At 39.3% G+C, this 22,545-nt stretch overlaps 1 protein-coding gene across 6 annotated transcripts in view; it reads left to right on the plus strand.

Annotated features, from left to right (window-relative positions):
• LOC100650490 (zinc finger homeobox protein 3) overlaps positions 1-22,545 on the plus strand; it is a 403,793-nt gene that overhangs the window by 82,258 nt on the left and 298,990 nt on the right. For all 6 annotated transcript variants that reach the window (XM_048410380.1, XM_048410379.1, XM_048410378.1 and 3 more), the window contains one exon: positions 4,319-4,369. The gene's annotated coding sequence lies outside the window, so the exon portion shown is untranslated. The remainder of the gene's footprint in view (positions 1-4,318; positions 4,370-22,545) is intronic.

Below are 22,545 nucleotides of genomic sequence, written 5' to 3' on the forward strand. Positions count from 1 at the left end.
CCGCAATAACGCGCGCACGTAGGCCACAATGGCGCGCGCGTCCGCCCGATGATAATGCAGGACATCGTAAATAAAATATGCCCCGATGGCCTGGCGGTAGGTGGTGGAGGAACGAAGCGGGGGAAGGACCTGGTCGAAATTCCGGAACGAAGCTTTTTCGTAGCGGCGAATCGGTGATTCGTGGATCAACGACGAACAACCGGACGAGGGCCGAAAAGCATCGTAAAGGCGGTAATAAAAGCGTTGCTACTAACATGTCGCTCGCGCGGCTTTTTATTGGCCAGGAAGGACAAGACGTTACCTCCGCCCGGATCTGGCCAGGACATTGTTTTGAAAGGGAAGACACCGTGTTCTCTTGTACGTCTCGCGAACTCGCCTCTGCAATAGGCCTGTGTAACGTTGTAACGAGCTTTTCAACGATTTGGGAAGTTCGTGACACGTTCGATTGCTTGGATGTATAATACAAGAACGGTGATCGTGAACTATGGTGTGGTAGGAATCGATTGCAACTGTGATTTAGGGTGCAATGTTAAAAACGCTGCGTGGTGAATATAGGTAGAAAGCTTGTAACGCTGATTTTGATTCCGAGCATACGATCCTTTTCGCATTTTAAAGGCTTTTGTATTTTTGGAATAGAAAATAGAAGAAAGCGAGAGGATTCTTCATTGACGAAGCGTTAATCGATATCCGGTGTATCGCAATTAACGCGTTAGGAATAGCCATTTAGAAAAGTGAAACTTTTAGAAACGAAATAGTACAGATTTTAATAAAATACTAAATATTACTTGTGGAATATTAAAACATCGAATACTTTGGCCAGACTCGAAAACGTATTATTCGAAATATGGTAACGCCTTTAACCTCGACCGATTATTACGGATGAGGTGTGTTACGTGTTCGATAATAGCCAGTGCATACACGACAGATAACCCAACTAAAAGAGTTATCGCTAAAAAAACTACCTGTTTGATATCGTACATGTTGAACCAAGCGTCGTACGTACTTGTATGTATATCGCAGCTGACAAATTAATATCGCCGGTTCGGCTCGTCCAGAATCAACGCTGCAGAGCCCTTATCGCGTTCGATCGAACAGCGTCGAATTAATTTCGGTAGCACCTGTATCGATTATAAGAGAACGTTCTTTTTCTCTGTCTGTCCGTGATCACGCTCGGAGGCAACATTAAAAATAACCACGGTATCGGTCCTCGTGCAACGAACCACCCACGTCTCTCGGTCTCACATTACGATTGCGTATCTCTTTTAATACGGTGCTTCGCCGAGAGGGCATTATGCGAAATTTTTTGAATTTTCAACGAACGACGCCTCTATTGACGAAAATAACCACGCTTGCCCTACCCTCCACCATCCTTTTCATCGGTAACCGAAGATCTGGCCAACGTGCAAATCACATTTATTATGCGAAAAATAGAGTGCGTCCAGAAGCTTTGTCCGATCATTACAACGAGTTTTACCAGTGCTGATTATCGCGATCTCCTAAAAGAAAATTGGAATTAATAAGACATGGGATTGTTCTCTATGCTGATATCGATTTCGATTGCTCTTGAACGCTACTTTTGTAATTAGATCACTGGTATGTTTCGAGGAAGAATACGGATTATAGATATCGTTTTTCATGAAGAATGTGGTTTCGTAAATTTTTGTTGCAACGAATGACACGACACATTAAGGAATTATTAAGGAATATTATTCCTTTTCTTACGAATTGTCTTTTATGTCACGCATTAATATTAGTGTAGTGTTTAGAGCAGTAATGTATATTTACGATTAGGATACGTTTATTATCGAAGTCTTTATGAAGGTCAGGGATAGATAACGATTTATTATGCAAACTACAGGAACTAGTCACGGCATAAATCCATTAAATTAACACTTGGTTCTCCAATTGTGAAGAAAATTCGCAGATATTCTTGTCGAAGGAAAATGATTACCGATTTTATTAAATGCACATTAACATTCATAAACTGGAAGAATGGAATCTTTTTGGCTCTGTGCATATTTCTGTGTTTCTTTTACGCATATAAGCATTTGTCACCAATTTATTCTATACAAATAGAAAGATTCGATTTTCTTGCAACAATTTGAAATTGTAACAAAGCAATCATACCAATTTATCAGACGAGATATCATTATACGTAGGTACGTAGCTCATTTATTCATTAGTCTACTATCTTATTGGAGAATAATAAACACCGTAAGCATACAGTTTGCAGCGAATAGCAAGACTATAAAGAAGGAGGTCAGCTATACATTACATCCCTCACGATGACGAATTTGACCTTAAGCGACCATTTAATTTTGGACGAAGAACAATACACGAAGCTGCGCAAATATTTTTACATCAATACAGTAAGATAAAATAATACACCTTCGGACTCATCAGCTTTCGTTACTGAATCAGAGATCAAAGAAGTTTCTCGAAATTAATCTGCAAACTTCTCTAAGCTGCCATTTTATGATAGAAATACGCAGGATAATCTACCCAACTATACTAAAAGCAAAAAGTAAGAAAGCTAATTCCATCGTTTTATTACACCTTGGAACGCAATAGTAGGACAAATATCTTTAACCCAACACTGTCAGTTCGAGATTGTTTGAGATTGTATCATACCTGTCATTTTCTCTTCCATCGAATCAGTTTCTTCACAAAATTTACTCAAGACGAATTTAACTTAAAAAATCCTTGGAAAATTCCAAGAAAACACGAGAGAAAAGAGAATAATCGTAACCCAAAGTCGATCGAGACATTTCGATTGGAGTACCGGAGACGGATAACAAGATCGAAGCTCGAGGCTGGTTCCATGCCCGCGGAGAGACATCGATGGTTATTATGAGCAACACCATGGGGACCCGTAATATAGCCGAGGCGTTGCTGTAGGTCCGCCGCTTCTCTCCGCACGCACACCAACCGTGGACACTCTCCTAACGGCTGTAAAAAATGATTCTCGCGGCGAAAGACATGTAAATTTATGAAGGCCCTCGAGGCCCCTCTTCTACCTACGTCCCTGCCTCCGACACAGATGCATTGTTGCGCTAACAATTAATTAATGTCGCTTTAATTGTACCTGCACACCATGCTGGTCACACTTCCACTTTGTTTCGTTTCCTTTCGTCTCGCCTCGTCTTGCCTCGTGTCGTTTCTTCCTTCGTTGGGTTTGCTTCTCGATCTCCTTTTGTCTTTGCACTCGGTCGAACGCACGAAATTATGCTGATCAGCCGGTGCCGTTTCGTCGTATTGTTCTTCCTCGAGGATACCTCGAGGTGAGCATTTCGAGAAACGTGTCCCTTCTTCGTAGCCACATTGTTTCGTGGCGAACGCATTGTGAACGCGTCGTGGACGGCGAGGCGGTGTTTGCTAATGTGAGACACGTGGTATTGTTAGGCTGATTGATAATTGTTTTTTTAATTAGACCCCTCGGGGAACGAAACTCATTACGATTCCGATGAATCGTTTCTGGCGACGCGCGTCGACCGTTCGCCGGATGTGAAAGCGCTCGGAATTTTTCAAACCTGTGAAATTGCGAGTTTGAATCAGCGAGTTAGCTCTTTGTTCTTTTTACATTTTGAAAATGTTATTTTTAACCCTGTAGTGAAGAGGTTTTAATGCTTCATTAGTTTTGCGACCTTTTACTATTGCAGATTTATTTTCAACGTAAGAATATAATAATTATTCGTACTACCTATTAATATTTCTTCACACTACAAACCTGTAAATGAATTTGACAATGAATCTTCGAAATAAAAAGCTACAAAACAGTGATACAGAACATTTCTTAAATCACGTTTCTACGATTTTGTGACACATAAAAATGTACACTTTCGAAGTCTTCTATTTCAATTGGAAAATTTACGTATTTCCATCATAAGACAAAGAATTAATGGTCATGTGCAAATCAATTACCTCGAACTTTGTTAAAAATTGCAACGAAAGCGCAAGCCCAAAGTATCGAACGCATTATTTCGATCCATCTAACTATAATCTCGTCACTCTAAACGTATGCAAGGTACAATGTATATCACTGGGCGATGATCGTTCGCCTGCAGCAAGCATTTCCGCGAACAATTTTTGCGCAGGATGTTGCGCTTATCGCGCGAGAATCTCGCCGGATGATCGGCGACGCGTTTAAGCTTCGGAGCGTCATAATCCAGTCGGTGAATTTCACACCTGCGCGATATGAGCATTAATGTTCCCAGGGTTTGTTATGTTTTTCACGTTACAAGCGAGTGTTCGTGTGTATTTTCCATGGTTGTATTGGTGCACATGGTGTTCAACGTATGCTCGTATTTTTCTGTTACAGGATATAAGGGAGCGGAAGAAGCGTAGATGAGTTCTACTGTCTGCGTCCTCGGTAAGTCGTGAACAGCAAATATAAAGATAATATAAAATGTCTCACGACCGAGCGCACGGGGTCTTTATGACATGCACGTATTATCCAACCTGTACGGACTTTCATTTAACTAACGAGGCAGCGCCTTTTGAAATTTATAAATGTCGCGGTGTAACGTTACATTCCTTTCAAAATGATACGAGCCTCGGGAGTTGGCTTTAGTTATGAGCTGATCGGTTTTATTTTAACCAATTAACTTATAAATTATATCTATGGCTATTTCGATCGTCGGGGATAATCTTCTTTTCGAAAGATTTGTTGCTGCTTTGGTTTGGATAATTGAATCTGTAGGTACGAAACAAATTACGAGTGAAAATCAAACCGATGCATTCTACATTTAAATAACCACCTATCCTTAAGATTGTTTATAATACATTCGTAAAAAGATTCGACGCGTGTTCAAATATTTCGTAAACCGCTATATCACGACCAGATCGGTTAATCCGAAATTTCTTTTAATAAATAACAATCTCTCTTGATAAAGATGTCTTCTGATTAGAAAACGTACAACAAACGTCGTTAAAAAAGACACAAAAATAATACGGAAAATTTCAACGAAAAATTATATTCTGAGTGTCGGCCACAAACCATAACTACCCTCGATCGTACGCTCGGAACCGATAATCTCTACTGAACTTACGGAGCGACATCGGGACAAATTTTCGAATGGAAATGATTCCTCGCGAGACTCCAAGCCAGTCCCGTATCACGAAGAAAGAAATACAGATTCGAGAGGAGAGTAAGAAAGAGACAGGAAAGACCGAGACGTGGCAGCAAAGTGTGGAAGAAGGAAAGAGGCGAAGGATGAAGGAGACAGGCCCCGGTTGCCGGACTACCTCTTCTTCCCCATAAATACGGATTTAGTCGCGCGGTTTACGAGCGAAAACGTGTCGAGCTTCGCGAGGCTGGCCGCGCCTAAATTATTAAAGTCGTAAACGATCGAAATCGTCGTTAAGCGGCGCGCGAAGAAACCCATCGGACCTGCCTCCGCGTCTCCACGACGACGACGACGATCATTTTTCCCGGGCGGCGTTTCATTGTTGGACCACGGCTAAGCGGAGCTACGTTGGTCGCGTTGCACCGTCCACGACAATAAACGGGCTTACTCTTGAGCGAATACGCGCGACCAGCCGAGCCTACTCTTCTCGCGACTATGGTGACGTCCGAACCGAGCATAGATCAGACTGCAGGGTTATTGGCACCGGTAATCTCGAATGGCGCGAGTAATATCGCTCGATGAGTTGTTAACGCGAGGCGTTACGCGAATAAAATATTCCGCGTCGAGATCGCCGTCAGATTTATCGCCAACGCGTTCCACGCGCTCTTCGCCCACCAGAATTTCGACCCCGCGCGGATTTTCATCGTTCGCGCGTTCTGATTAGACACTGTGGATGTTTATTGTATATATATTTAAAAAATTATTTTTTCCCCCGAAATTATTATAATTTTGGGAATACGATCGAGTAAATGAAATTTAGGCGGAGAATTATTTCACCTGCTAGATGGGTCGCATTAACGAAGATGTTTTCTTTTCCTCTTTCATTCAATAACTAGATTCTACTTTTCCATTGTAATTTTTTCTTATCAGGGATTATTTTTCATCCGACCGTATTCCTTCAGGAAGTATGTAGTTATTGCGATTCAAATAATTCGCGCGTTTTATTTGCACGCAACTCGAATTCATGCGAGTAAGTAAATCACAGACGCTGGAATGCCGCGTGTTTCGCGTTAAATATTCGTCATAAATAATTAAACGCTGTTATCAGGAAATAGCATTTCCTTACGATTTCGAACATCCAGCGATAAAATAGGACGAATCGTAGAAATTTACAGTCGTTTATAGCATCATAAATTCTATTCGCTTTGGCTGGGTCTTTGATAGATATTTTAAGCAGAATGCCGCGATAAACACGTTTACTTCGCGGAAAATGCAACGAACGCTATTAAATCTACTGTAATTATTTTTCTATTTTTCGGCCGCGTTCTACTTTTTTCTCTCTCTATTTTCGCACTATTGATTCAGAACTATGGGCAGAAAATATTCCATTAATAATAATCTATCGGTTCTCTCGTTGTTACTTTAAAATATCATTCAGAATTTATCTAAAAACGGAGCTGTCTAAAATAGGATTTTTAGAAATCGCAGTTTATCAAATCTAGAACAATTAACACAAACAGTAATCTTTATTCGATATTCTCTGATATATTCCTATATCAGAATTTCATTATATAATTAATTAGTTTATGATGACAGGAAATAATGGTTAGGAAATAAAAGATCCTGCTTGTATCTATAAATTTCGTTTCAAATATATAAAATCGTTCCTCCCGATAAACTCTTTTGCCTTTTTTTCAAACGATTCAACGAAATTTTTATCTCACGAGAAATCGTATCGTCTGTCAACGAAGCGTCTTAAAAAATAAAGTATGCAAATGATCGACAATAAATAATGAACGTATGAATACTTACCATTAATTATCTTTACAACATATGCTTCGTTAATGATCTTATACGCAATTAATAATCCATGTTTTCTGCATTGCACAATATTGCTAGTTGCCTTCTGTCGCCTTATTTAGTTCATTAATTTCCGACTGAAAGGAAACGGGTGCATCGTTTCTCAGAAATAAATATCCTCGTACAGTGTCGCCGTAATGAAAGCAATTTCGTACAATCTCGTACGTAATTCCGTGTAATTTTCTGGCTTGTAATATTTTTGTCCTTTTTCCGTGGAATTTAGAGCACCGTTTATGGAAATTAAGAGGATTAAGGTTGCCACTGTACAACAGTTAATGATCTCTACAGGTACTCGCGTTTCTTGTCCACCGATAAGATTTTAATCGCGTCGATCCTCTAGTAGGTAACGAGCAAAACGTTCGTTCGAAGCTTCTTCTACTAATTAACATCGTGCCGCGTATAATTTTCTCGCGCCATTCTGCTCGCTTTGAAACACTGACTGTATCAAAATAGCAGGTACAACGCTTAATTAATCGGTGGAATTCGTGAAAAAGCAGGCAGAAACATTTGTAAATATAGGTTCGAGAACTGGTCGTTTAGCAATATTTCTTCAAATTTATTTCATCAGAGGCTTCTCCGGATTAACTTCTGCTTACGAAATGTGATTCAAATGTAAATTCTTCATTCTGGTTCGAAATATTAATTTAATTCTTATTAATGGTATATGTGGTATAAATAATAGCGATATCAATGATTATAAATAAAATATCCATTTTCAGAAAGCCTCTATTTCAAGATTTGGTATCATTGTTAAACGCTAAATCTCAATTTAAATTAAATGAAATTCGTGTTGGTTAAATAATTTGCAAAAAGATGTATGTGTAATTAATGTATAATAATAGGAATTATTCGCTTCTATAGAATATTATTCGTGTAAATTAATAAAATAAAATCCTAACTGAAATAATAACTGAACAAGTGTGTGAAAGGCAGCTTTAGCAGCATTATTTAATTTACTCAATTCTGTACCAGAACAAAATCGTATTCTCGGTAATAAAAATATTTCGTTATCTCGATTTTTTAAATACCGGTTGTCAAGCACGAGCAAATCGCGGAAGAACCGACTTAGTATTGGTAATGTTAAAACCTCCGTGTACAATGTTATTAGCCAAACGTAGGTAGTACACTTAATATATTCTGTCTATCTGATCGAAACGCTTTAATTGCGAGGTGATTATCTGCCATTATCGAGTGACTAACGCCGGTTTTGTTGCTTAAAACACCAATTTACGTAATCAAGCTGAAGTCGAACGTTCATTAGAGACGGAAGTCAATAATGACGTAAAAGAAACGCGCAAATTTAGACAGGACAAGCATAATTATCGTTTTAATGAACCGTATGGTACAGAGAAAAAAATTTTCGTGGAAGAAGATCAAAATGTCGAACCATAAACTTAACAAAAAATCAACGGTAGAGAAGATGAGAATTTCGCTGTAACGTATTTGTTCGTTATTACAATATGCGCGCGATATTGATTTTGATATAAGAATGTGAAGTAAAAATCATGAAATTTAAAAAAAAAAAAAATATAGGAAATAATAATTCGTGAAATGCACACGCGTAAAACTTTATTCGACACATTTAGGTTTTGCATGAAAGTCGCGTCTGTTAATAAATACATGAGTCACGTACAATACCATAAATTAAAAGGCAGAGAAAAGTGATCATGTTACGAACATTGTCCTGTAAAACTTCATACTTTTTTTTAAGTTGGCCACTAATCACATAACTAGCTAACGAGTTTGAAAAGTCTGCAAGAAGTAGAGTTAATTAGTTCGACTTACGAGATTCTTGTTTAGTATATCTAGATAGGGAAAATCCAAGCAGGAGTGAACGTGTCAATAATCTACTTACTATTTAGTTATATGGAAATATTTGCAACAGAGCGGTATAATTAAATATGTTAAACGGTGTTATTCGTATCTTTAATACGATGGAAATAAAATCTGAATTTAAAGTACGTTGTTTAAACAACTAACGCTTTTCATGAAACAACGATTTATCGAAGACGCGTGTTCGTAAAAAGGATATCGTTTTTGGAAAGAGAAAGAAAGAAACACGAACTCGACATGGATAAATGATATTGAAACGAACAAAATACGTGTCTATACGTGGGAAACGAGCAAACTGATTGTTAAATCGAGGATCACAAAGTGTTCGCAGTCACGGGGTCAGAATTTGATGAAGCACATTGATCACTCATCGGACGAACACTCATTTGACCACTTTTATTTCGGATGATCGCGCGAATGACCTGTGTGAAACTAATCCATCATCCGTTTGTATTAGCGATCAATCACGTCAAATGGCACGGTTTTGAAAGTTTGCACTGAAACCTGGATAAAATGTTCGCCGATGATAACGATCTTATACCGGCGAAATAAATCTTTCGATTAATGTAGCTTAATTGCGGTAAACGAGAATGTCGGTATAGAAATCTTGTATCACATTGATTTGTTAGAAGAATTTTTTCATGCAAAATTGTTTATTTCTTTTCACGGCGAGCCATTCGTTTTCATTTGTCAATCACGTTAAACGATTAACGTTCGTAACTATCAATAACCGTGGCGTTAATCCACGTTTATTCCCTCATAGACGTAATTTTTCTTTATGAATATTCTTGAAATTGTTTATCAAAATCCAAAGATCACAATATACCCACTAACGAAATTGACACTTAATCATTTCCTCGGCTGCTTTCCTTCATTCACAGCTATCGCACACTGCAACTGTACATGTAGGCACTCAAACATCGATCGAAAGTAATTTTATCTTTCGACAGCATTTCTCGTTTTGTAGTTCACAGACATTTATTAATTTTCCAATTAACGATTATCTTACCAGAACCTTTGATTACGATCGAACGCTATATTATTTACATATGAGAGTAAAACATGCTGAATTTTCAAAGTCGCAAACAAAATTATTTTAATCGCGCGAAAATAAAAACTGACGACGACATCGATTAAAAGACGCAAGAGTAACCTTGCGAGAACGCATTGAACGAAAAAAAGAGAACAGACAGGCGCAAGAATGTTTAAAATCACGCGAGAAAGATGTGGTGAGTTTTTAAGAAGAAGTCCATTATGTATATTATATTTTAATCGTTATTAATGTAGAATTATCATATAAATTATACTTATCATGCAAATCGTTGCGGAAAGCGGAAATTGAATTTTTATCGTGAATCGTGTTACTGACAAATTAGTTATGGTTTAACGTTTTACGCGCTCGACATCCGCGTCATGGCTGTCAATGAAATTCGTCACGCTCTTGTAAACAGCTTATGCAGTGTCTCTTATTCGTAAATTTCGCGTCTGTATCTCGAAGATGCGGCGTCGTGTTATTCCGTTAGAGAAATCGTCAATCAATCGAATAGAGTAGTCTGTCCTCTTTGTTGCAGATGATATACTTATATAGATTACTATCATTATATGCAATGAAATCTTATGTAGTACAAGTAGGTATTTGGATTTTCACATTATTGTGCGATGCAGTGACGTGTAATTTGCGCTCTTTTTATCTTATCTCAAACAACCATATCCTATTGACGATAAGAATAAAATATACAAGAAATTTGTTAAATATAGAACAAATAAATAAATCTAAGAACACAACAAGTTTGTGTAAATATTAAAAGAAACTTCAATAGGATTATTGTTCGTTGAAAGATTTTTGATCATTGCTTAATAGTCTTAAAAGGCACCATTTTTCATCCACTTAGTTTATTACCTATAGTCGCTAAAAACATGAACGAGCGAATCGCATCGGATAATCAACCAAACATTCTAGCTTCTATTAATTTAGATAGTTTATTGTGGACTATTTTTGTGCTTTATGCACATTACGAATGATTAAAAGTGTATATAACCTTTTTGTTAACGAACAAAGTTTAATCGAACGAAACCTCGTTTAATCCAATCAGTCAGTTGATTGTAAATTTACTTTACTTTGCTACCAGGTCTATTTTTTCCAATGAAAAACAGTTCGATTATACAAAATACTCTGGGATCTTATAATAAAATCTTGATAAATTAAGTAAATCCATAAAGCCATTATATTTGCCATTTTTTGATTCATAAATTATATCTATCATAAATATAATTCAATTGCAATATCGCATTAAAAATCTGCTAGAAATATTTTCAATACATGATATCGGCATCAGGCCGAGTTTATAATTATTCGAAGCAAGCAACGAGCAATCTTCGGTTCTCAATCTCGGTATAAAACAGCAAAAAGCAGAAAAAGTAACGTTTTAACTGTTCCTATAACAAACGATCCATTCACTGATAAAAAGCAAGAGAAACGAAGAGACGTGGGAATTAATAAAAAGCGGCGCGCCGATACCGCGGTTTAATCATTCATCGGCCGTATCGATCCTGCTGGAAAGCAGAAGTTTATGGATTTTCCCGCGCGAGCACACTGCAGGTCTCCAGCACGTCTGAGATTAGAACCGTTTCTGGGAACGTTGCGTGGCTGGATTCGCGTCGATCCTCCTTGTTACGTATTGAAGATAGGTGGCACGCACTAGGTGGTTGACTACAAAGAAGCGAAATCGATTTGCAATTGAAATCCCGCGCGTCGTGTAAGTACGTGGCCGCGGGTCATCCGATTACTATACGCCAGTGTATACGGTCGTTTCTCTGAACCTGGATAGCTTCGATAACGGACCAAGTAGAGATGATGAAGAGGAACCACACGAGATCGAGAGTCGTTCGACTGCATTGCAAATGATCGTGAAACCTACCAGGTTGTTGACCTTGAACAGGCATATCTATGGAATCAAAGTGATCGATGCTGGTGATATGATCTTAGTTTTATTCTATTTTTTATCATCGTGAATTTTTAAACTCGTTTGACGAGACACTAAAAAGTTTTATTTTTGTCGCCTCTTATTTTATATTATATCGAGTTTTTCAGATTTACGGTAATTTACGGTCATTTGGTAAATAAAATGGTAATCTTAATCTTCTACGTTTTCTTTGTTTAACTTTTTATTCTCCAGCGATTTGACATTTCGAGGTTCGATGGTAGCGATGGAAAGCGTATAATGATCAGGAACTTGTTGAACTTTTTAGGAAATACACCTATAATATCATCTTTTGTACGGTGCTTAATATTATAACTGGAATTATGTAATTGTTATCGTTGTATACTTGTATGATCCTAATGACTGCTTGCATCATTCCATAGAACGTAGAATTCTTGCTCAAGTATATTTAGGTTGAGAATTCAGAGTAAAGGATTAATATTCATGAGAATGGAAATTTCAGTTTTCCTTGTTCGATTATTTGCGAGAGGATAGAAATGCAAGGGAAGAATACCTTCGAATTGAACGAAGATATAATTGCTTACATTAGAATTTCCACGAAAATCCGCCACAGCGAATCAAACTCATTTTCTAAGTAATTTCTGTTGAAAACAAAGAAAGATATCCTTTTAACGGAATCCTATCGATGTTGGGGAGAGAAAAAGCGTCCGGTAAAAAATGGAAACAGAGTTCGTGTAAAGGCTCTCTCTAATTTCTCCTACACGCACTTAGTCTTCGAAAACAGACACGTTGATCCCCGAATTAAGAGACTCGAGGGGCTGAGCACGGGAAAGTTTGGCTTGGAAGCGTCGAAGAAAAGTCTCTTCGCCTTTTTCTTGCCGCGTCCCTGCCTTTTTGTACGAATCAACGTGGTTCTTTAATTGCTTTTTGTTGCGCTAATCGATCGCTAGACATTTCAGTTTCTCGTTCTTGCTGAAACGACCGAATCTCGAGATGCATGTCCATTGTTGCGTCAAAATACTTCGATCGATAACGATTAATTCGTTTTTGATCATTTTTCTGAATCGACGAGTAATAACTTTTTTAACGATCAACTTTTACTTAAGGTCTTTCGATTTTCCAGTTTTTTTTCTATCTACAATTTGACTTAATAAATTGCATCTACTTACGTTTTTAATTACAATCTCGTAGATGACAATTTTTTGAACGTCAACTTTATAATCATTATATTATAAATTATCGCGACAAAAATCTTATTTCCCTCGTTCAAGGTCGAAGGATTCAATAGAAATTCGAATAGCAAGCATCCCTCGTCGAAAGAACTTCTTCTAATTGTATTCGTCCACTAAAAAGACCTTAATACGCGTGCAAAACCTAATTTCATGGAAGTTCGACTTTTTCTTCGTTTTCATCCGCCAACAGCGTCCATGCCTGTGGATAACGTTCCAAACAATGAAGGGAACGATCATCCTTTTAAGGGTTCCAACGTTTGAGTACAACATCCCCTATGCATTTTTGATCCCCTTTTTCTCGTCTTCTTTTTCGATATAGTTTTCTATGACTAACTCGTTCCCTTCAACGATATTTCCCTATCGATTGATCTTCTTTCGTGGTTCTGCTTCATCCCCTTTGACTAAGCTATAGTCTTCGTTCCTTTCATAGGATCCTTTACTGCGATAAATTTTCCTATCTTCTCTATCCGTTTCAACAAGGCCACGACCCCAATTTCACTCTTAATATTGTCTTATACAGCTTCCTCAAATAAATTTCCTACTTTTTACAATACAATGTAATTAGAATACAATAGGTGAAATATTAGTCTATTTTTTATCCCCATTTCTACATCATCATACACTACACATTTGAATATCTACTCATATATATTCCGTACGTTATTGACCAAACATTTGAAACAGCTATGCGTTCCATAAAATTATTTTGAATCAATAACGAAATTAATCGAAGATTCGTGGATATAACTAACAATGAGAAGACTTACAAATTCTCGACTAGTGGTGTGTATCTTTTCATATTATAAATAATCATTCGCTCTCTAGATATGATAATCTCGAGACACCATCCAATAACCCCGAATCGAGCAAACCTCTGGTTTTCCAAAAATTCGCTGATAAACCTGGAAACGACGAAGAACCTTTCACAGCTCGATCTCGAGCATCAGACCTATACATCTTTGAGTCGAAAAGGCCGAGGTCACGAGGAACACGAGGACGATTACAAAAGCGGGCCGGCAGGTGGTGGGGCCAGATTCGTCCCCACGTATCGGCAAGAATATCGAGTGTCGACCTTCCGGAGGGCTCTGCGAACCGTTCGAACCGTTTTCGATCGGTTCGATCGGGCCCCCATCGTGCCTCTTTCTTACAATGTTTCTCACGTGATCCACAGACAAAAGCCGACGAATTCCAGCGTGAAAATCCGCGCCGCTACCGGGTCCACGGTGTCTCGTGACAAAGAAGGCGAGCACGGGCTTCTAGAGGAGGCTGGCAACTCCGTCGTGAAATCAGTTACGAAATCACGGGGTCCCATTCGAGCCGAAGCACGAGTACTCTCTCTGCTCCTCTTTGTTCCACTGGTTTTCCTCGACATACCCCTCGCGTTTTATCCCGCCACGTAGTCGATCATTAATTTATAACGAACCAGCACCGTCTGTTATTATTCCATAGTTACGCGATCGCGTGATTACACGCGTAAAGCGATTGAATCGACGAGTTGAAATTGTAAACGGTGCAAGTGTCACGTATTTTCGATAGGGGTAAAAAGCTGGATCTCTGATAAATTTGAAGCTTGTAACTTTTACCGCTTCAATGCTATCGACTTCTATCCTTTACTACTTTTATAAATTTAAAAGGAGAATAAACGATGAAACACGTGTTTCGGATTAGTTTCGTTGAATAGCAAAGGAGCTGCTAACACTGTGTCGGCGATATTGTGATTCAATATCGTAAATCATTGGAGCCAGATATTAAACTAATCCCTAGAATGGATTAGAGCCGATAAATTATAAATTAGCTTATGTTATAAGAAATCGTAGAGTAACGGGAAAATAGCTTTCACCGATATATGGCCCTACCAATGAAAAATCATATCGATCACAGTCGAGCAGCTTGAAATTATAACGCGACAACGAGCATCGAAGCGTGTGTCAATGAAACAGTATGGTGGGCGATTAACAGATTCGATCGGTGTGCAAACATGGCCCAGGTCAAGCCACGAGACTATCGATTGGCCCTTCCCGGAAGGCAGGGGCCGTCGTGTAATCCGACTGCCGCAGCCGTCTTGAAATGGAATTATTTCGACATCGGTTTCGATCGTCTACCCTCGACAGGGCTATCGTCCTCGTCGTGAACGTCTCGTTTGTTGTCTACCCAAGGAACCGCTCTATACGTGAGCGATCCGTGATATCGTAACGATCGATGAACAACGATGTTGTATAAATTCTTGGAAGGATGTACATAATTGAATCTCGTGTGTGCGATACAGCAAAAAGGCATCGAAGACCATAGAGGAAAGAGATGTTAGAGATGTTAGAGATGTTGGAAACTATAGAGGGTAGAAGGTTCGGATAAGCGATGTTTGTAGAATAACTGAACGACAGGAGAAAAGTCTCACTAGTGACGAAGTTTTTATCTTCGAAAACTTGTGGAAACAATTTAAAATTTATTGGTAAGACCTACGTGCTTAACATTCAGCATGTAGTTTGTTCTCTCTGGTCCCTTCTCTTTGCCTTATTCTGAACCTAAAAATGGTCTGATTTCAAAACAATATCACGTTGAATTAAATTTTAAATTTCATTTCTATTGAGAAACAAAAATCTTGCAGTTGTTGCAATTATTGCTTAAACATACCGTGTCCAGTGTTAGGCTTTGACTGATGGAAGAACAATCCCTTCTTGAAACGTACGCATCGAAGCTCAGTCAGCTTGGTGGAAAATGGCAAACGAGCGAAGCAACGGGTGACCACGAAGGGTAGACATAACCAAGTAACTGGGTTACGTACTCGGTTCTTCGACGAATCGGTTTAGGACGTCTAAAACCGTCCACGACTGTTGGCCGAGGTTCGCGTAGTCGACGAGAACGAAATGTTGTTCCCTGTATCGGACCAGAGATCAGGGTAATTAAGTGCTGACCGCACGGTAATTCCATTATCGCTACCATCGTTGTCCAGCAGACTCGGGAAATCCGATTAACCGCGGCCGAGTCCCGACGTCGCACATCACCGCGGCTCCGCTGAATTTAGAAGATTTGTAAATGCGTTCGCTGCTCTTTGCGGTACTCTCCACGAGTACGCTGCCTAGTCGAGATGATTTCACATGATGGAGTGTAATATGGTCTAATATTTTTGAAATTAGTATCATTGTCTTGTTAGAAATAGTTTATTAATGTCGAGCTTAACGCGAATATCTATTTCTATATCGACTTATTCCTAATTAATATCTATTTCTATATTTCTTTTTCTGACGAAAATATCATAAAATCGTTCCGACTCTTCCGTTTTATGTTCGTTATTCCCCCTATTGATAGATTTGCTTAATAAGATAATATTTTATTAAAAGTTCGAAGACACTTTCTCTTATTTTTGGAACAAGTTGAAGTTGTGTCAATTTCGAAACGAACGCTTGATATATTACAGAACAAGATTTCACACTTTAAATCCTTCTTACTTCTTTCTAGACGAAACAAAATCTATGTAATCATTTGTATATTTTGAAAATTATCTGTTAAATTTGTAACTCGTGACATGTACAAGTCACTTATTGATTAGGGTGAATGGTTAATGTTGAAGAAGTTGCATCAGCTAGAAATTACAATCCTCGTAACGTGTATTACTGTTTCACCTAAAAACGCGGTTTCATCGGTTATTCGGACAAATCAATTTCCGATAAAAGCGAACGGCAAAACGCTCGGCCGTCGCAATTAAAAGATAGCCTCGATTATATACCATTTCCGACGTCCATTTGCGTTACTTTATCGAACGTCGACAGAAATCGTTCGAACATCGCCATTGTTACATCGTACTCGATTGTTCTTTCTAATGATACATTTCGATGCGTCTATTAATTCAGCTTGCATGCACAAAGCGATCCAGAAACAAATAATTGAAAGTTCTAAAGACCTAGAATGCGGACGAATAAAAATTCGTATAGGTAGAACTTAAAAGTTTAAACTGTGCAACTCGTCTACGCCATTTGCATTATAAATTGCGATACATACATTTTGCATTGAGTTAAATAAATGGACAAAGGGTAGGAGGTAGAAGGATACTTAGCTACGAAGTGCGCACGAAGTTGAAGATTTATACGGCACTGCTCACGTAAGAACTGGTTTACAGTTGAAAATTAAATTAGAAATTTCTTCGAAGGACGCGATGAGAAACAAAACGCATAATATTCTCTGAAACTCAAATCTGTAAAACGAAAGTTGACGATGGTCAAAAGCGACCATCCTCAACTTTTTCTTTTTTTCTTATTGCTGTAACTGTTTTAAATTTGGCTTATAACAGTTATGGTTTCTAGTTAGAATCCTATAGGTGTAATGAAAGATATCGATCTTTTATTTTTCATCTGATGTTACGAAGCGATATAATTTTCCAAAAGATCCAAGTTTAACGTTAATCTACTATAAAGTCTATTTATTAATACCTTAATAAAAGCTCGTTTTTCTATCCATTATTTGATACCGTCAAGCAGCAGAATTCACTAAATAAAATAACTGCTCTACATCCTGTTCAAGATTAATCGAGGGACCTGTATTAATTAAGCTCTTTTACTTACTGTGAAGAATAATCCCTTAAATTGTTAGAGCTCCTCTTTTAAATCACCCTATGTATAGCTGAATGCGTTCCAAGAAACTGGGCCTGCGTGTAATCCGCGCTCGTCGCGACACCGTTTAATTGCAATAATTACGATAATTACCGAGTTCCGAGCATGCCGGCGTAGCAGGCCTCGTATTCGGTCACCGTTATGTATCCCGTCACGACACGATAACAGCGATTCGTTACTGGCGTTTTCGTTTCGTGTCATCGAGACGGCTCGCGTGAAACTCTGAATTGATAAACGAGAAGATAGGATTCCTCGTCGATTCGGGCAAATATGACTCGAGGATTTTCATTGCTACGAAACCGACGTTTAAATTGAATATTTTTACCCCTTGCATTGCTTTAGAGTAGTATTCTCGTTTATCAATATTTCTTTTTTTCAGCTTTATATTCGTTTCGATCTTTTATCACGCGTTGACTGTAAGAATTATTCCGGGAAAGAAAAATATTATGACGGAAGGTGTAAAGGCGTGAAACACCTGAAAAAATGTACTAAATCGAATTCTTCCAATTGTTTCATTCAGAAAAAGACATATTTTGTGGTATCTTTTTACGATCGATATTTCCAAGCAGGGGGGGAGGGAGGAGTAGAAGAGCAGCTTTATCGGAATGAGAAGTTTCTAAGTAAGTTTCTTCCGAAAGAAACATCGTCTGGTCAATGTAAAACCGGCTGTATAGCGAAACAAACTCGCCCCTTCGTCAATACAGCTCGCTTCGAAATAGAATTGCTCGCGCTTACTTGGAATCGTTCGTACACACTGTTGCGGGAAACAACTTCAAAAATGTTTAAAAAACCGAAAAAGAAAAACATAATGAGAAGACACTAAATGGAAAACTTTTATGCTGTACTTTTATGTTGTATGTGTTATATGAAACATTTTGAAATTTCATTAACACTGTAATAAGGCACGACAGCCAGGATTTTATCGGTAAAATCTGAAACCAATCTGAAAGTATATTTTCTTATTATAGATTTCCGATATATGGAAACGAACAGACCTGTCCATGTTTTACGAGCTCTACTGATCCGAATCAGGAAAAGTCGTAATCGTTAACGCGAGGCGCTGATTCGATTTGCATAAAATCAGCTGAGAAAGAATCGTAAGAGAGCCAGTGTATAGGGAGGACGAACATAAAACTCGCCCTATGGAATATTTCGTTCGCACGGTTTCATTTCAATTAACGTTCCCTCGTCCCATGGGGTTTGGTATCGTCTTGTATATATGTACATATATATATACGCATAGGCACGCATACAGTTCTAGTCAGTCTATTTCGATGTCTCACCGATAATTGCGACGCGGTAACTCGAACGAGTTAGCGGCTCCTTAAGGGATGGATTTCGAAACCGGTTTCGCATTATCCGCCATTCTCACCCTGAGGCGCTGTTCTGTAAGTTCAACCGGGTTTTTATTTTCCATGGTGCGAAGGGGTGGTCAAGCAGACGAGCCGATCGATTTCAATGGCCGCGTTAATTTTGGACGACGGTTGATCGCAACATTCCTCGACCGGTCCTTCTAATTTGAATAAATTAACCAACCCTTCCTCGAGCAAGGAATCTTTTACCGCGCGTGTAATTGATTCTTTCGTAGAGTTTCATTCCCGCTTTATATCTGCGAAATTTTTCGTTCAAAAATAATTGTATTTCATTCATTGATCAGAGATCTATTTAAAGTTTATCCAATCTATTCGTAAGACATATAAGATTACCAAATATACGTTTATATGTGTTAACAATTTCCATCAATGACTATTATCTTCGCAGACTTCGTATATTCCTGCACCTAATCATGCTGACAAACTGTTCAGATTATTCTCTTAGCCGGTAACAGATCGGTCGCCGCACGGAAGCGTGAAATATTCAGAAAGCGTTGAGCCAATTTTCTGGGACATCCTCTGGACGATCGGTTAAACGCGTCGGAAAGGAATGAGATTTTGGACGCGAGCGGAAGCTGTGACTCCGACGATCGGCAACAGAGTCGCGCATCTGGCAACTAGTTACCAATCTATTCCTGTGCAGGCATCAACGGGGCAACCAGCGGCGCATACCGGCCTGTCACAATGCAAACGGTGCATACACCCGTGGATTTCAAGTGCACGTACACGGGCTCGTGGTGATTCGAAATCATTTCTAATACAGTAATTGCCCCCGAGCGGTGCAACTGGCACGGATTCAGATCGCGTTCGTCAGTTGACTGCCTCTCGTTCACAGCCACCTGATTTATACATTCCGTTTTCATCCCGCGTCCTCGTTTTGCGATGCCGCGGAATCTTCGCGATTCATCCGACACGTCGCGATGGTTCGAAAGGATCGCGAAATTTTCACATCAATTTCGTTCCTCGAATCCTATTAATTGGTAGGACAGTTGGCCTCTTGTATTTCTCTTTATCGATCATTGCTGGATTGTACGTGTAGGTATGTATTACTTTCTTGATAAAATGTTTGTGTGGAATAAAATTGATTTTAGTAAGAATTATAGATATCGTTAATTATTGAAAATTGATAAATAATTATGCTCGTATTTTTTTTTTTTTTTTTTTATATATATTTCAATTACGTAGCTAGTGTTTGATACAGAAAAAGTGAATCCTCTTTTTTGTAGAAATTAATTTTTCGTCTACCACCAAATCTTGTTTTTTCTTTCAGAATTCCTTAAAACGAACTTTAAATTACAAAATATTTCATACGTTTCAAATACCAGAGTAAATATATTTGTACATGCTATATTGAATGAAATGTTTGTTCTTGCGTTAAATGTCATGTAAAACGTCATTAACAACTACTACACTCGTTAATTTTGCATATTCTCGATAAAATCCTTACATCACAGCAAAATATACACGAAATAAAATAAATGTACTTCTCTTTAACATTCAAGCACCGCTGCAATTCCAACAAATCCAACTCGCTGAACACAAATTATAAGCCATTCTTGGCCAAGTTCTGGCTACTAGTAGTCACTAAAACAAAAAGAAACAACTTCTATTCCCCATCGAGGAAGCAACGTTCGGTAGAAAACAAACGGGGAGGGAAAACCAGGGAAGAAGTCGATCCCCGAACGTCGGCGTTCTAACCCCGCGAAACTCGTTCTAAGCCCAGCAGACGCTCGGCACCCCGACCACCCTCCTCGTCCAGCTTTCTCGTTTTTTTTACTGCAGTGCACGAGGTCTAAGAAACACGACTTCGCCGGAGTCGCACACTAGCCTCAACCGTGTAATTATGCCGCGCAGTGATTGGCGTGGTTCGTGGAACAGAGGGTGGAAGCGTGGCTAAGCACGAGGGTAGCACAGTGTGGCTGTGGCAAAGTAGAAGAAAGAGTAAGAGGGAGGAAGGCGGAGAAATTCTAGAGGGAGAGAGAGAAAGAGAGAGAGAGAGAGAAAGAGGGCCAGGAGGTGGTTGTGGGGCAGAGAGGTGGGTTTTTAGCTCGAATTCATTAGAAGTAAAAATCGATAGGCGACGCTCTCGCTGCCTCCGCCGGCAACGTTTCGCTTGGTAAAAAGAATGTGAGAGCACCGCCACCCCCTTTCAACCGCCCTCTTTCTCTCGGCTACACCGTTCTCTCGCACCCCCGTTGTTTTCTGTCCTCCTCTGAAAGCCACCCCTCACACTCTGCCGCTTCTTTTTTCCCGCATGCTTGTGGCTATCCTGGCTCCTTCTGCAAGACGATACTCGGTGCTCGAAAAGAGAAGAACCAACGGCGACGGAATTTTATCGCGCGTTAGCTGCCTCGCGAGTTACAAGCTTTCTTCGACTTGATATTTTTTTTTCCTTGTTTACTCAACGTTTTCTCAAGTGTGGAAAGTTGCGGTGCGAGCGTTTATTTTCATAACGAAGAAACGGGCAAAGGAGATGGATCTATGGGTTCGGCGTTTTGATGCTAAGCCGAGATTGGAATCTTGCCTTCCGGGAATGATGCATCAAAGGATAGTTTTGCGTTTCATTTTAAGTAGGTGTGTCAAATTTCTAGTACAAACGTGGATTAATCCGTTCGCTACAACGTCCACGGAACTGAAAGATTGTCTTTTATACAGATTGGAACAGTTCCTGTTATTACAAAAATCTAAATCAGCCGTTTACCTCTCAAAGTAACTCGTCAATTGCCAACGTCATTTAGCTTACGTCACGCCGTCCATCAAACCATTCTTAATGACAATAATAAATCATCATCGGAACGCAATTTATTACGATAATTTATACCTCTGCCAAGATTCCAATATCCCATAATTTTAACACGAAGGTCGAAGAAATTCGTTTACATGTTCCACCAAACATGAACCATTGTTTTCCGTTCGGTTTATGCGACTCCGTTACAGATACATGTCACAATAAACGTCGAAATTATTCATCACTGGTGGCATATTCCATATTAATAGGAATCCGAAACGGGCTGCGCAACTCGGCTATATCGTCCGGCGATCGGTTAAACGCGTTTACTTAGAACGAAGAACGATGATATCTTTCGTAACTTCTGGCCACAGAGCGCAAGCTTGACAGTTATGCAAAGTACATCGGGGCTGACCTTGGTGTCAGAGAATATCGATCGATCACGATCGGGCGCGTCGATCTTCGACGTGGCTGTTGCTACGGGTGATCGATCTTTGCACGCCTCCCTACTCTTTTCCGCTGGTTCCTCTCTCTTCCTCGCTCCTTCTCTCTTGTTCTCGATTTTCTCGACTCCTCTTTGTCGCTCTCTGTCATTGTTTTTCTGGGTCACCCTATAAACACTGTGTGGCGGGTGTACGAAAAATGGGAGAGGTGGAAAGAGAGAGAGAGAGAGAGAGAGAGAGAGAGGGAAAAAGGTGGGACGATAGGGAGACGACTGCGGTGAAGAAGTGGCCGGGAGGAACGCGGGGTAAAAGGGGGTGGCCAAATTAACGGTAACCACTTCGGCTTGGTCATTAGGGAAAAACTTTCTTTCCACTGGCGCCAACCAATCCGACCCCAAGGATCCACGGACCTGAGAGAATTTTCAATCGAATCGCAATCCTCGAAACGCTTTCGCCCTCGTTTT

This window comes from Bombus terrestris, chromosome 11 (assembly GCF_910591885.1).
Source record: "Bombus terrestris chromosome 11, iyBomTerr1.2, whole genome shotgun sequence".
Taxonomy (NCBI): Eukaryota; Metazoa; Arthropoda; class Insecta; order Hymenoptera; family Apidae; genus Bombus; species Bombus terrestris.